Source organism: Oryctolagus cuniculus, chromosome 8 (genome assembly GCF_964237555.1).
Source record: "Oryctolagus cuniculus chromosome 8, mOryCun1.1, whole genome shotgun sequence".
NCBI lineage: Eukaryota > Metazoa > Chordata > Mammalia > Lagomorpha > Leporidae > Oryctolagus > Oryctolagus cuniculus.
The window spans coordinates 70,446,316-70,459,925 of NC_091439.1; the positions used below are offsets into that span (position 1 = coordinate 70,446,316).

General features: G+C 43.0%; 1 protein-coding gene across 3 annotated transcripts in view; it reads right to left on the minus strand.

The window, feature by feature from the left end:
• BMPR1B (bone morphogenetic protein receptor type 1B) overlaps positions 1-13,610 on the minus strand; it is a 447,531-nt gene that overhangs the window by 203,392 nt on the left and 230,529 nt on the right. The window contains exon 1 of one of the 3 annotated variants that reach the window (XM_051819553.2): positions 805-918. The exons of the other annotated variants lie outside the window; for them this stretch is intronic. The gene's annotated coding sequence lies outside the window, so the exon portion shown is untranslated. Of the gene's footprint in view, positions 1-804; positions 919-13,610 lie in introns of those variants that run through there. 3 annotated transcript variants of the gene reach the window in all.

Here is a 13,610-nt window from a genome sequence, read left to right on the forward strand (position 1 = left end):
CTGCACAATGTTGCTGCTGAAAGCTAAGGGGAAACGAAAATAATAAGAGGCAGTGAACAGAGCCCAGCCTATGCAGACTAAACATCCGAAGCAGTCAAATATTTTCCAAAGCTACACGTGGCCCACATATGTAGTGACGGAAGATAAACTACGCTGATGTGGCCAAGAAGAAAGGAGACGTTGGCAGCTGCACTTTCGTCGCCATAAAAGAAGTTTTCACTGCTCATATTCATGAAGCTCAACCATATGGTTCTTGATACCTTAAAAGATTGATTTTAAGAATCACTGGCACAATCTGCCAATACTTATGCAGAGCTAGATTTCAGGAAGAAATGTCATTTCTCCTCATTTTTAAGGGACAGTTTTCCTCTTTTCTTACAAAAACACAAGGTTTCAATAGCTGGCTAGTGAAAACTATTACCATTCATAAATTCTGCATGCCTGAGAATTTGATACCACTTAAAACATGTACCACCCACAATCACAATTTTGGCTTTGCTAAGAGAAAAACAACCAACTTAGATTGCCATTAAATGCTATAACTCAAAATTCACTGGATATTTAACTAGCAAAATGTGAGAATGAAAATAAAGATGTTAAGTTTTTAGCATCAAAGGTTCTACATCTCTATCAACATCTGGATCTATTGTCTGCCAACTTTAGAGTTAACCAGGATACAAAGTATAGGCAGACTGTGTTTTGCAAACATGCCCATAACATCTCTTCCATCCCTAATGTTCTTATACACTTTTTTTTTCTTTGATGGTGTTGGTGCCAGGGGGTAAAAGGGGGATGTCCACTTACCTATTTTCATCTACTTGAAAGGCAGAGCAAGAGAGACAGAGACAGAGAGAGGTAGATCTTCCACTTCTCAAATGCACACAACAGCCAGGCTTAGGCCAGCCTCAAGTCAGGAGCCCAGAAACATAACTCAGTTTCCCATCTGGGAAGAAGGAGCCTAAGCTCTTGAACTATCACCAGCTGTTTCCCAGGATGCATGAGAAGAAAGTCAGATCAGAAGTACGGTAGCAGGAACTGAAACCAGCACTTCTGTACGGAATGCAGGTACTCTAGGTGGAGGTTTAAAATGCTGTTCCGCGGGGCCGGCTCTGCGGCGTAGCAGGTAGAGCCACCGCCTGCAGTGCTGGCATCCCATATGGGCGCCAGCTTGAGTCCTGGCTGCTCCACTTCTGATCCAGCTCTCTGCTATGGCCTGGGAAAGCAGTGGAAGATGGCCCAGGTTCTTGGGCCCCTGCACCCACGTGGGAGACCTGGAAGAAGCTCCTGTCTCCTGGCTTTGGATCAGCGCAACAACTACGGCCCTTGCGGCCAATTGAGGAGTGAACCAGAGAATGGAAGACCTCTCTCTCTCTGCCTCTCCTTCTCTCTCTGTGTAACTCTGACTGTCAAATAAATAAATAAACCTTTCCAAATTTAGTATATATGAAGCAAGCACTATAAATAAATCTTTAAAATAAAATAAAATGCTGTTCCACAACACCTGACATTACAATGTGTCATTAAGCACACTCCTACTGACAGGTTCCTTGTCCTTGAATCTGGGTGAGCTTATGACTGCAGCAAAGTGACATCATATAAATCCCAAGACAATGTCACAACATCTGATTAAGGTCCCACCCTAGTTACTAAAATACACGTTCTGTAATTTTTTTTTTTTTTTTTGACAGGCAGAGTGGACAGTGAGAGAGAGAGACAGAGAGAAAGGTCTTCCTTTGCCGTTGGTTCACCCTCCAATGGCCGCCGCGGCCGGCGTGCTGCGGCTGGCGCACCGCGCTGATCCGATGGCAGGAGCCAGGAGCCAGGTGCTTTTCCTGGTCTCCCATGGGGTGCAGGGCCCAAGCACCTGGGCCATCCTCCACTGTACTCCCTGGCCACAGCAGAGAGCTGGCCTGGAAGAGGGGCAACCGGGACAGAATCCGGCGCCCCGACCGGGACTAGAATGTGCCGGCGCCGCTTGGCGGAGGATTAGCCTAGTGAGCCGCGGCGCCGGCCACTGTAATCTTTTCACTTCAGCAATCTGACTATCCAGGGGAACTACATTGCTAGAAGGACCAAACTACCCAATGAGAAAAAACAAGAAAGCCTCGAGACTCCGTGAGTGAAGATATGCCAGGCAGGTCCTGGCTGCTTTAGCTTCTCACCACTCCAACTCCTGACACCGGATTGTAAATGCACAAGAGACCCTGGACCAGCAGAAACCACGAGTCTATGAAACTGTTTCAGCTATGTTATGCCAGTAAGAATTAGTTACTTGTTAAAAAGCAAGATAACTGGAATAAAAAACTGAGACAATATAATTAAAAAGCGTAATTCCTGGATTTGATTATTACACACATAAATGCATGTATTGAAATGTCACTTCATACCCTATAAATATATATAATTACTGTGTGCCAATTACAAATAAAAATATATATTAAAGATTTATTTATTTATTTGAAAGTCAGACTTATAGAGAGAGAAGGAGAAAGAAAGTGGTTCACTGCCAAATGGTCACAACAGCCATTGCTGGCCCAGGTCAAAGCCAAGAGCTTCTTCTGGGTCTCCCACAATGGTAGCAGGCACCCAAGCACTTGGGCCATCTTCTGCTGCTTTTCTCAGGCCATTAGCAGGGAGCTGGATCAGAAGTGGAGCAGCCAGGACTCAAAATGGTGCCTATACAGGCTGCTGGCATCACAGACTGGTGGCTTCACCTACTACAGCATGATGCTGGCCCCCAAAATAAAAATATATTTTAAAAACAAATACAGAGACTGACATTGTGGTATAGCGGTTTAAGCCATAGCTGCAACACTGGCATCCCATGTGTTTGCTGGTTCAAGACCTAGCTGCTCCACTTCCGATCCAGCACCCTGCTAATGCACCCAGGAAACTAGTGCAAGATGGCCCAAGAACTTGGGCCCCTGTACCTATGTAGTAAACCTGGAAGAAGTTCCTGGCTTCTGCCTGGCCCAGCCTCAGCCATTGCGGCCATCTGGGGAGTGAACCAGCAGATGGAAGTTCATTTGTGCTCTCTTTTTCTGTCTCCCCTCTCTCTCTACAACTCCAGCTTTCACATAAATAAAAATTAAATCTTAAAAAAAAGACAGCAGGAATGGAGAAAAGAAAAATACTCCAAACATGTGGCACTGGCCTCGTGATCAGAGAGCAGATGGCAGCCAGAAGTGCCCAAGACACATGTCAGTAGAAGCAGATGAGCCTCCCGGAGTTTAAATGTGTGAACTTCACAGAAATTGGGATTATGTTATTGGAAGGCAGAGACTCTGGGTACACAAGGGCAGCAAATGTAGCACAACTGCTGCCCACACATAAAATGCACCCAGTGAACTCTAAGGATCTAGCTAAGGATACTGACAAGCAGAAAAGAGATGGGAACACCTGGCTTCCTTTTGCTACTTCTAAGATGTGCACAGACAAATGAGTTAAGAAACAAACCAGTTTTCAGCAAAATTTAGAGCAACTATAAAGAAAAAACAACACAAACTTTCTGACTTTGAATGTAAAACATCTTGCATTCCCTGTCCTTCCAGAAAGCAAAACAGTCTCAAAATAAGAAACAGCATCAGGGTGCGGCTGTGGGACAGGCACTGCTGCTGTGGTGCAGTGGGATAAGCCACTGCTTGGGACTCTGCCATCAAGTTCAAGTTCCAGCTAATGTGCCTGGAAAAGCAAAGGAAGCCAGTCCAAGTACTTGGACACCTGTACCCACATGGAAGACCCACAAGTAATTCCTGGCTCCTAACTTAGCTCGGCCCAGTCCTGGCTGTTGCAGCCATTTAGGGAATGAACTAGAAGGCAGAACATTGCCCTTCCTGGCTCAGAGAGGGAGGGTGAAGGGGGGTGAAGGGGAGGAAGGGGGAGAAAGAGAGGGGGAGAGGGGGAGGGAGGGGGGGAGGAGGGAGGGAGAGAGAAAGAGAGAAAGCTATGTCACTCTCAAAACTGTCTACTACAACATCTAGAATGGGGTGGGGCTGGACTGAGCCAGGCTAAAGCTATGAGTCAGGAACTCAATCTAGGCATCCAAAGTAGGGGACAGGAATCTAATCACTTAAGTCAGCAACACAGCTTCTCAATGCCTTCACCAGCAAGAAGCTGAAGTCAGGAGTCAAAGCTTGGCGCTGACTCAAAAAATCCAAGTTAGGACACAAGCATCTTCACCAGCATCTGCAGAACAAAATGCCCACCTCGAAGGATCTTCAGGGCACAGCAGCGCACCTCCCCTCAGCACAAAGGCCTGCTAAGAACCTTCAGGGTGCTGTCCCACCACTGCCTTACAGGGACTCGGAATCGCTGGTCCATACGTGATTATCTTGAACATTTGGGGATGTGGCTTTTGCTAATGGGCTGGATTGTAAATTGAGACATAAAAAGCCCTCAAATAGTTTTTTTCAAATGTCCCAGTTGCAGATGAAAGAAAACAAAGACAATTTAAAATATAAAATAGCTTGGACCCCTAAACTTCCACGCATGGGAAGAAGACTGAGGTGTGAAAAAAAGTCAGCTATAACATAGGGCATGTTGAGGCCGGTGCATGGCTCATTGGTTAATCCTCTGCCTGCGGCGTCAGCATCCCATATGGATGCCGGGTTCTGTCCCAGTTGCTCCTCTTCCAGTCCAACTCTCTGCTGTGGCCCGGGAAGGCAGTGGAGGATGGCCCAAGTGCTTGGGCCCTGCACCCGCATGGGAGACCAGGAGGAAGCACCTGGCTCCTGGCTTCAGATCGGTGAAGCTTTGGCCATAGTGGCCATTTAGGGGGTGAACCAATGGAAGGAAGAACTTTCTTTCTCTCTCTCTCACTGTCTAACTCGGCCTGTCAAAAAAGGGGGGGGGGGCATGATTTTGGGGGAAAGACTGATGATTCATACGACAGAAACCAGAGCATGGGATGCAGGTATGGGGTGGCATGGGGGAGCCAAGAGTGACAAATAACAAATTCCCAGGAAGCAGACTGAGTGCTAACTACAGATATGGCAATGGGCAGTCTGGGTTTCAGATTGGCTTTTGCTATAGAACATAACCATCTCTCATCTCTGAACAGGAAGAGCTACAGAATTTTCTCATTGAATGCTGGATGTGTGAAAGGCAGAGAACTCAGTTCTTCAGTTCTTCAGTTCAAAGGTTTTTGGAAGAAGCTTTAGTTCAAAGCTTTTCAACATTCAAGGCTTCCTATCTGTACCTGCACTTGATTTAGAAGAGAAGATCCCGGACTTCTTGCAACTGCAGCCATGGAATGAGATTTGGGGCTTTGAGGGCAGCAGTGAGTGTGCATGCGCATGTTGGGGCACTCTAAGTGGCTGGGGTCACAGGCGGGATGGTGGCAGGTTACACTCTGCGAAGACGACCGTGGTACCAGCTTCTGACAGCGGAACTCTGACACTCTTGCCACCACGGGTTAGAATTTATACTGCCTCACCTGTGTGTTTGGTCACAGCATTAAGTAAAGCTATTTCATTTTAGAGATGAGATCAAAAAATGCAACGCAGCTCTCACTTGGTTCGCTTCTTCTTTTTTTTTTAAGATTTTATTTATTTATTTGAGAGGTAAAGTTACAGACAGTGAGAGAAGTCTTCCTTCCATTGGTTCACTCCCCAAATGGCCGCAACAGCTGGAGCTGCACCAGTCTGGAGCCAGGAGCTTTTTCTAAGTTTCTCAGGCGGGTGCAGGGGTCCAAGGACTTGGGCCATCTTCTACTGCTTTCCCAGGCCACAGCAGAGAGCTGGATCAGAAGAGGAGTAGTCGGGACTAGAACTAGTGCCCATATGGGATGCTGGAGGATTAACCTACTGTGCCACGGCACCAGCCCCACTTGGTTCACTTCTAATGCTCTCTTAAAGCACCCAGCTCTGTACTAACCATCGGACTGCCTTGAGTCTGCCATGCCACAAGGAAGGAGGTAGGAGGACCACATGGGCAGGTCCTTCAGTTATATGAAAAACCAGCAAGGCCAGACCAGCTCCAACCTGCTTCCCTCATTCACCTGCTGCCCCAACACCTGTCACTGTCTACTAATGCATGGAGGACTCTGCCAAACTCTACACAAATTTCTAACTCAAGGAAACTGACAGAAATATCATAAAATGGTTGTACTTTTTCTATAAAGATTTATTTATTTATCTGAAAGGCAGAAGAGCAGAAAGAAGGAGAGAGAGAGACATCTTCCATCCTCTGGATCACTCTGCAAATGGCTATATCGGCAAGGGCTGAGCCAGGCTGAAGCCAGGAACCAGGAACTTCATCCAGGTCATCCACATGGTGAAGCCCCACCCCCCAAATCTGCTGCCTTCCCAGGCACATTAGCAGGGAGCTGGATGGAAAGTTGGGCAGCCAGGATTCGAACTGGTGATGCCGGCATCACAGGTGGCAGCTTAACCTGCTGTGCCGCAACACCAGCCCCCAAATAACTGGCTCCAAAATAATTGTTTTTAAATCATTATAGATTAAAATCATTTCTTATATGGCTAGAACCAATAAAAACCCCAAATTCCAATAGAGAAGAGGGAGGGAAAGAGGAGGGATAAGGGAGGAGAAAGGAGGAGAGAGAAGAGAGAAATTGATTTCAATTTTCCATCAACTGGTTCACTCCTCAAATGGCTGCAACAGCCAGGGCCTCGCCAGGCCAAAGCCAGGAGTTTCATCAGGTCTCCCATGGCTCCCACATGGGTGCAGGGGCCCAAGGACCTGGGCCATCTCCCTCTGCTTTCCCAGACGTATCAGCAGGGAGCTGGATTGGAAGTGGAACGCTGGGATTCAAACCGATGCCCATAGAGATATCGGCACCGCATGCAGAGGCTTAACTCTCAATAACACATTACTGGCCCCTGTCTAGAAATCTTTAGGTGAAATCATCAAATAAAGCCAAAAAATAGGGCATAAATAAAAATTTATTCATATTAAGGGAAAGCAAAATAAAGTAAGAGAGTTTGGATTTTCTCATTAAGGCAGTCAAGTTTCCAAATAGAGAAGACTTTGGCTGGGCAGAGTTAGCATCACTTTGTCACACACAATCAATAAGCTGGGTCTGCTCCACAATGCTGGCTGCAAACACAGGCCCCACCCACCCACCTATCTCACTGTCAAAGCCCACACCCTTGGGGACACCTTGGAGACTGCATAGCCCAATTCCTTTTAGGGCACTTTAAATAATAATCTGGAAGTCCCCCCCCCCCCCCGCCATGTAGTCAGCTGGCTCTCCAGAGTGAGTGGTCTCCTGGTGCTCTACAGGATGTGTACGAATTGAATCAGAGAACTGAGAACACAGAATGCAATGAACTCCAGAATGATTGTTCCAAATCCTTTATGGTTCACCTCTCTTAGCTGCAAAAACAAATGTGTGTGTAAGTGCAATTTGGGGAAAGCAAGGAGAAGCAGACAATTACAGTTATATAAATAAAGAAGCGTCCATTGAGTACTTCCAATGTTCATTGCTCTGGGAAAATGGGAACATACGAAAGCAGAAACCAAGAACCCTGCTCTAGGGCATGTACTGTGAATAAAGCCGCTGCCTGAGATGCTGGCATCCCCTGTGGGTGCTCCACTTCCAATTCAGCTTCCTGCTAATGGACTGGGAAATCAGAGGAAGATGTACCAGGTTCTTGGATCCATGCCAACCAAATGGGAGACCCAGAAGAAGCTCCTGGCTTCTGCCTGGCCTGGCCCCAGTGATGGTGGCATTTGGGGACTGAACCAGCGGAGGGAAGGCAGATTTCTCTGTAACTCTTTCAAATAAATAAAATCTTAAAAAAAAAAAAAAAAAAAAACAAAAAAAAAACAACCTGCTCTGAAGTAAGTTGTGATCAACTTACTTACATTTGATCAACTGACCAAATGATCAAAAGCAGGAATTATAAAATAAAATATCCAAGTGCTAAACAAGAGAATAATCAGGAATAATCAGATATTGGAGCCTTGTCCAAGCTTCACAGAAGATGTTTAAAGGCAATGTGGAGACATGGCAAGAACACCATGACGGGGACACACTTGGGACCTACCACCGGCAGACTGGGCGAATGTGTGCCTCACAGTGATATGGGGCAGAGAGATGGCAAAGACATAAGGGATGCAGGAAGAAACCAAGGCATGGGGAACCCCGAAAGCTAATCTAAGAAAAGCCAGAAAAGTAGCTGAAATAGGAATCAACATGAAAATGTGGTCTTTGCAATAGCTCTCTTTGAAAAGTGAATGTTAAAAAACTTTGAGAAATAAAATTAAGGATAAATACTAGGCTACAAATAGTATGTGTTTAGAAATTCTACTGAGTAGCGATAGCTTTACTGTGTAATGAACACATACAAACTGGTAAGAAAACATTAAATAATGACCAAAATCATAAAATGCACAGGAGACGACCATAACTTCGAAAGTAATTTTAATTTCACTAGTGATTAAATAAGTGAAAATTAAAAGAGCAATGAAAGTTTCAGTTGCGCAAATTAGGACACACTCAATGATATTCAGTGCTGGCAAGGTGTGCAGAAAAAGGGCTTTCCCACACTGCCGCTGCAGGTAGGAGCTGAAACACTCGGGGGTGCAGTTTGCATACATGACTGGAGTCTATTCAACGTCAGTACCTTAAATGATTGTAGAAACTGATCAAAAACAAGAGTCATAAACATGAAGACTGAATTCGGAGTTCAGTAAATGAATTCTGTGGGATAGGAGAAATAATTTCTGGTGTTATTCTTGGCCAAAAATTAATGGAATACTTCAAAATTGCCAGTAGAACGAATTTTGAATGTCCTCAGCAGGAAGAAATGGTGAATGATTAAGGTGATAGCTATGCCAATCACCCTAATCTACTACGTATTATATACATGTGTTGAAATGTCACACTGCACCCCATGAATATCCACAAATTACTTATTAATTAAAAATGAAGACATACTTTAAAAATACAAGTATGAGTTTGGACTCATGGTTAAGATGCCACTTGGGGACCCCATAGCCCACACTGGAGTGCTGTGTTTGCTTCCCAACTCAGACTCCTGATTGCAGTCTTTTGTTAATGCAAACCCTGGGAGACAGCAGCGACAGTTTAAGTGAATGAGCTCCTGCCACTCACACGGGAGACCTGGAGTGAGTTCCCTACTCCTCAGGCCATTAAAAGCTTTGGAGGAGTGGGTCTGCAAATGCATATCCTTTCTGCTGACTCTCGTTGTCTATCTCTAACTTGCCGCCTCTTAAATAAATGAAAATTTACAAAATGGAGTAATGCTCAGCAATTATTATTATAAAACTGATATTTATCTAAGTACCCACTATAAACTGGGTGGGTTTAGTTAAAAAAAGCTGTTACATAGTACTTGTAGTATTTAAATGACTCAAGGTCACCATTAACTCTAGTTCATAAATAAACCAGAAGGAATGAAGTAACAAATTCAGAACAAGTTATACTCAGACTTAAAACATGCACATGCTCCGACTCCAGAGTTTATGCTCTTTCCATGTTTTTATGCTCAGTGATGATTCTGAGACCACAGAACAGGGGCCAGTGCTGTGGCGTAGCTGGTAAAGCTACTGCCTGCAGTGCCAGCATCCCATATGGGCACCAATTTGAGTCCCAGCTGCTCCACTTCCAATCCAACTCTCTGCTATGGCCTGGGAAAGCAACAGAAGATGGCCCAACTCCTGGGCCACTGCACCTGTGTGGGAGACCCAGAAGATACTCCTGGCTCCTGGCTTCAGATATGCACAACTATGGTCAATATGGCCAATTGGGGAGTGAACGAGCAGGTGGAAGACCTCTTTCTCTGTCTCTCCTTCTCTCTCTGTGTAACTCTGACTTTTAAGTAAATAAATAAATCTTTAAAAAATACACACACAAAAGAAGTCCGAGTGACCAGTGACTGAATACTATACAAATATTAAAAATACACCTTAAAGTAAAATATAAAAATTTAACACATGTTTAAGATATATTAAGATATTATAAAACATAAAATTACAAAACATATATGCCATAAAGTGTTTTTTATTATGAATATGGATGCACACATTTGCCTAGGGGAAAGTAATGCAAAGAAATGAACCAAATGTTATATATGATTATCTCAGGAAATGAAACTATTGAACATCTTGAATATTATGGACATTTTTTAAATGTTTAAATTGAATATATATTAGAGTTTTTTATGGAAAGAGCAAACAAGAAACTGAGCTGAAGTTACAGTTGCCAAGAGAAGAAATTGAATACAAATTATATGTTTTCAGTGGACCTAACTCTACCCAAGATAGTTTGTAAAGAAAAAATTTCATGTTATCTGTAACTTGATTGTTTTCCTTTATCTTATCATTTACTGCAGGAAAAATTAGCAGAATACTACATTTTGCCATGGTACTATTAAGTTTGATAAATTAATTCCTCTAATTTCTTCACTGATTGTGAGGATAAATTTGTATTATATGATCACACAAACTATGAAAATAAAATACCACATATTGTCAAGGAAAATTAAGAGATTTAAAAAACCATTTAGGAGCTATATCATTTTAAAATAAGATCAGGCTGTACTTCTATGAATTTTCTGTTTAGCACCTTTGTCTAGGATATGAAATATTTTAAGAAAAACTATTAGATTAAAATTGTAGAGTTAGAGGAGAAATTATTTGTATACTAATTTCTAATTTTGTGGTAGCAAATGCATCTGAAATTATATTTTACTGTTAATAAAATTTATAATATTCATGTTTTAAATTTAAGTATTGTGACATTAGATACTTTAAACACTTGAGTTTTGTTAGTAAACAACATGAAATATCCTAATAATAGCAAATGCTGAAAGCAGGAAGTCTACCAGTAAGTGAGTAGAAAGAGGGAAAATGATAATGAGATACCCGTGTGGTGCTCAGCTCAGTAAGACAAGGAAGGGAAATAAGACAGCAAGCTGTTGCCTTAATGGAGACACTGAGAATTAAACTAGAATTCTGCCAGGATACTTCAAAAAGTTCACAGTAAGATGGAATCAAATGACAAATTTATTTTGGTGCCAAAATGTTTTGGAAGCCACAGAGAGTTATTTCATAACACACCTTTCCAAGAAATTTTTGAAGACTCCTCATCTATGTTGAACCACGATGCTTTAAGTCATTATGAAACTAAACACTACAGTTAACTGACATGAGTTAGAGGCCAGTACTGAATTGTTTTTCCATAGAGTAACAAACTAAAAAATAATATATCTTAGTAGGATTCTATCATTATTAGTGATTAATGTTAATACATGTCTAGATTTAACACCCAGGGCATCACTCTTTTCCAAGTGAGACACACTCATACTTTCTTTTTTTACTTAAATAAAACTGAACTCTTCTGAACTATATTCATCCTTAGAGGGAAAAAACAGTTGTTTATTATAGTGCATGGTCCAGTTCTCTCATTTCACAAGTGCTGAAACTAAGACCCAGAGAGGCTGGGCGACTTTACCTGGGAGATACCATCTTGATTCTTGCAAGCATTTTGCTAGACATCTGATTCTAATATTCTATAAAAACTGCAGAGGCCCCTGGGGTGGCTGATTATGGATGAAATGTGCACCTTACAGAGCCTGTCACACACCGGAAACATCTGCAGTGGTGTTCGAATCAGTGCACACTTCAGCTTCAGGGCTCCTTCATGCAGAAGCCCAGAGAGGACAAATGGACTCTGCCACTGGCCTTGTCTAGTTCTAACGCTCCAAGCCTCAGCAAGAGAGCTGCTTCATTCATGCAGCCTCCAATGGGTATGTCTTCATTACATTCCACGTCAGAAGCTGAGCCTTACAATCATTGCTGGGTGACAAATCCTTCGCCTTTAGTATTTGGTAATAAAAACCCCTCTCCACAATACCACTTTATTAGCGCAATTGAAGAATTAAAGTAATATGAAGGAAGACAATTAAGGTTTTTTTTTTAAGGTTTTCCAGTAGCTTTGTGGTTCGCATGGGAATAAATTATCCAATAAATGAACATTTCATGATTCTCAAAAACTATCCAAACCTTGGAAACATAACTACAGCAATTAATCAAATATAAATCATTATTTATATTGCTACACCACTATTTTGTGTAGCACTGAAGGGGGAAAAAAAAAACTTCTGCAGTTGCCAAATGACATTAAGACATATCTCAAATTCACCAGTTATAAAACGTGTTAAGACTGTGTATCTTAGGCTCAATTAAGAATGGTATAGTTGATTTTCACAGATTTAATGGGTTCACTAGAAATGTAAATTAAAGAGTCATAAAAAGGAAACAAGCAAGTGGACATTTGGCACAGCAGTTCAGATCCCGCTTAGGAGGCCGGCACACCAGATTGGAGTGCCTGGTCTGAGTTCCAGCTCTGCTCTTCACGCCAGTCTCCTGCTAAGGTGCACCCAGGGAGGCCAGAGGTGATAGCTCATGTCACCCACATGGGCGACACAGATGGGAGTTCCTGGTTCCAGGCTTCCACCCAACCCAGCCCTGGCTATTGCAAGCATTTGGGGGAGTGAACACTGAATGGAAGATTACTTCCTTCCTCCCTTCCGAGCTCCCTCCCTCCTACCTTCCTTTCTCTCCTTATCTACCTAGCTACCTACCTCTTTCTCTCCCCCTCTCCTTCTCTCCCTCTCTCTCCCCGCCCTCCTCTCTCCCTCTCTCCCCCTCTCAAATAAATAAAATAAAATAAACAAGATATATAACAAAAAACAATCCAGGCTTACAGGTTACCAGGAAGCCACCATGTAATCATAACTGAAGCACAGTAACCACTAAACCATTTAAAAGTAAACCTTTAATAACTCATGAAATTATCGCACCATTCTTTATATAATGTAGGGACCCACAAGGCAATCAGAGACTGCAATCACAGTCTCTGGTAGCTTTCTTTCTTTCTTTTTTTTTTTTTTATTTGTTGACAGGCAGAGTGGACAGTGAGAGAGAGAGACAGAGAGAAAGGTCTTCCTCCAATGGCCGCTGCGGCCAGCGCGCCGCAAGAAAGAGGATTAGCCTAGTGAGCCGCAGCGCCAGCTCTGGTAGCTTTCTAAATTTAAAGACCTTAGTATGTGACAAGGTTGCAATATTCTAGTCTACAAATATGTATTGAGCATATATGAAGGTACTTCAAACAGTTCATGGAAAACAGAATTAAAAGGTTGTTTATTCTGGTGCAAAACAATTTTGAAATCTATGCATATGAGGGGCCTTCAGAACATTCATAGAAATGTATTTTATATATAAACCACATGGATTTCAAAGTGTTTTACATCAAAATAAATGTATCTCTTAATTTTAGTTCCTACCAACTTTTTTTTTAACTTATTTATTTGAAAGGCAGAGTTACAGAGAGAAAGAGAGAGAGAGAGAACAAGTGAGCGAATGCTAACTCCATATGCTGGTTCACTTCCCAAATAGCCAATCCAAAGCCAGGAGCCAGGAGCTTCTTCTGGGTCTCCCAAATAGAAACAGGGGCCCAATCACTTGGACCATCCTCTGCTGCTTTCTGAGGCCATTAGCAAGAAGCTGAATAGAAAGTGGAGCAGCCTGGACTCAAACCGACACTTAATTGGATGCCAGCGCTGCAGGCAGTGGCTTTACCTGCTACACCACAGTGCTGTCCAAATCCCCGCCACCACCAA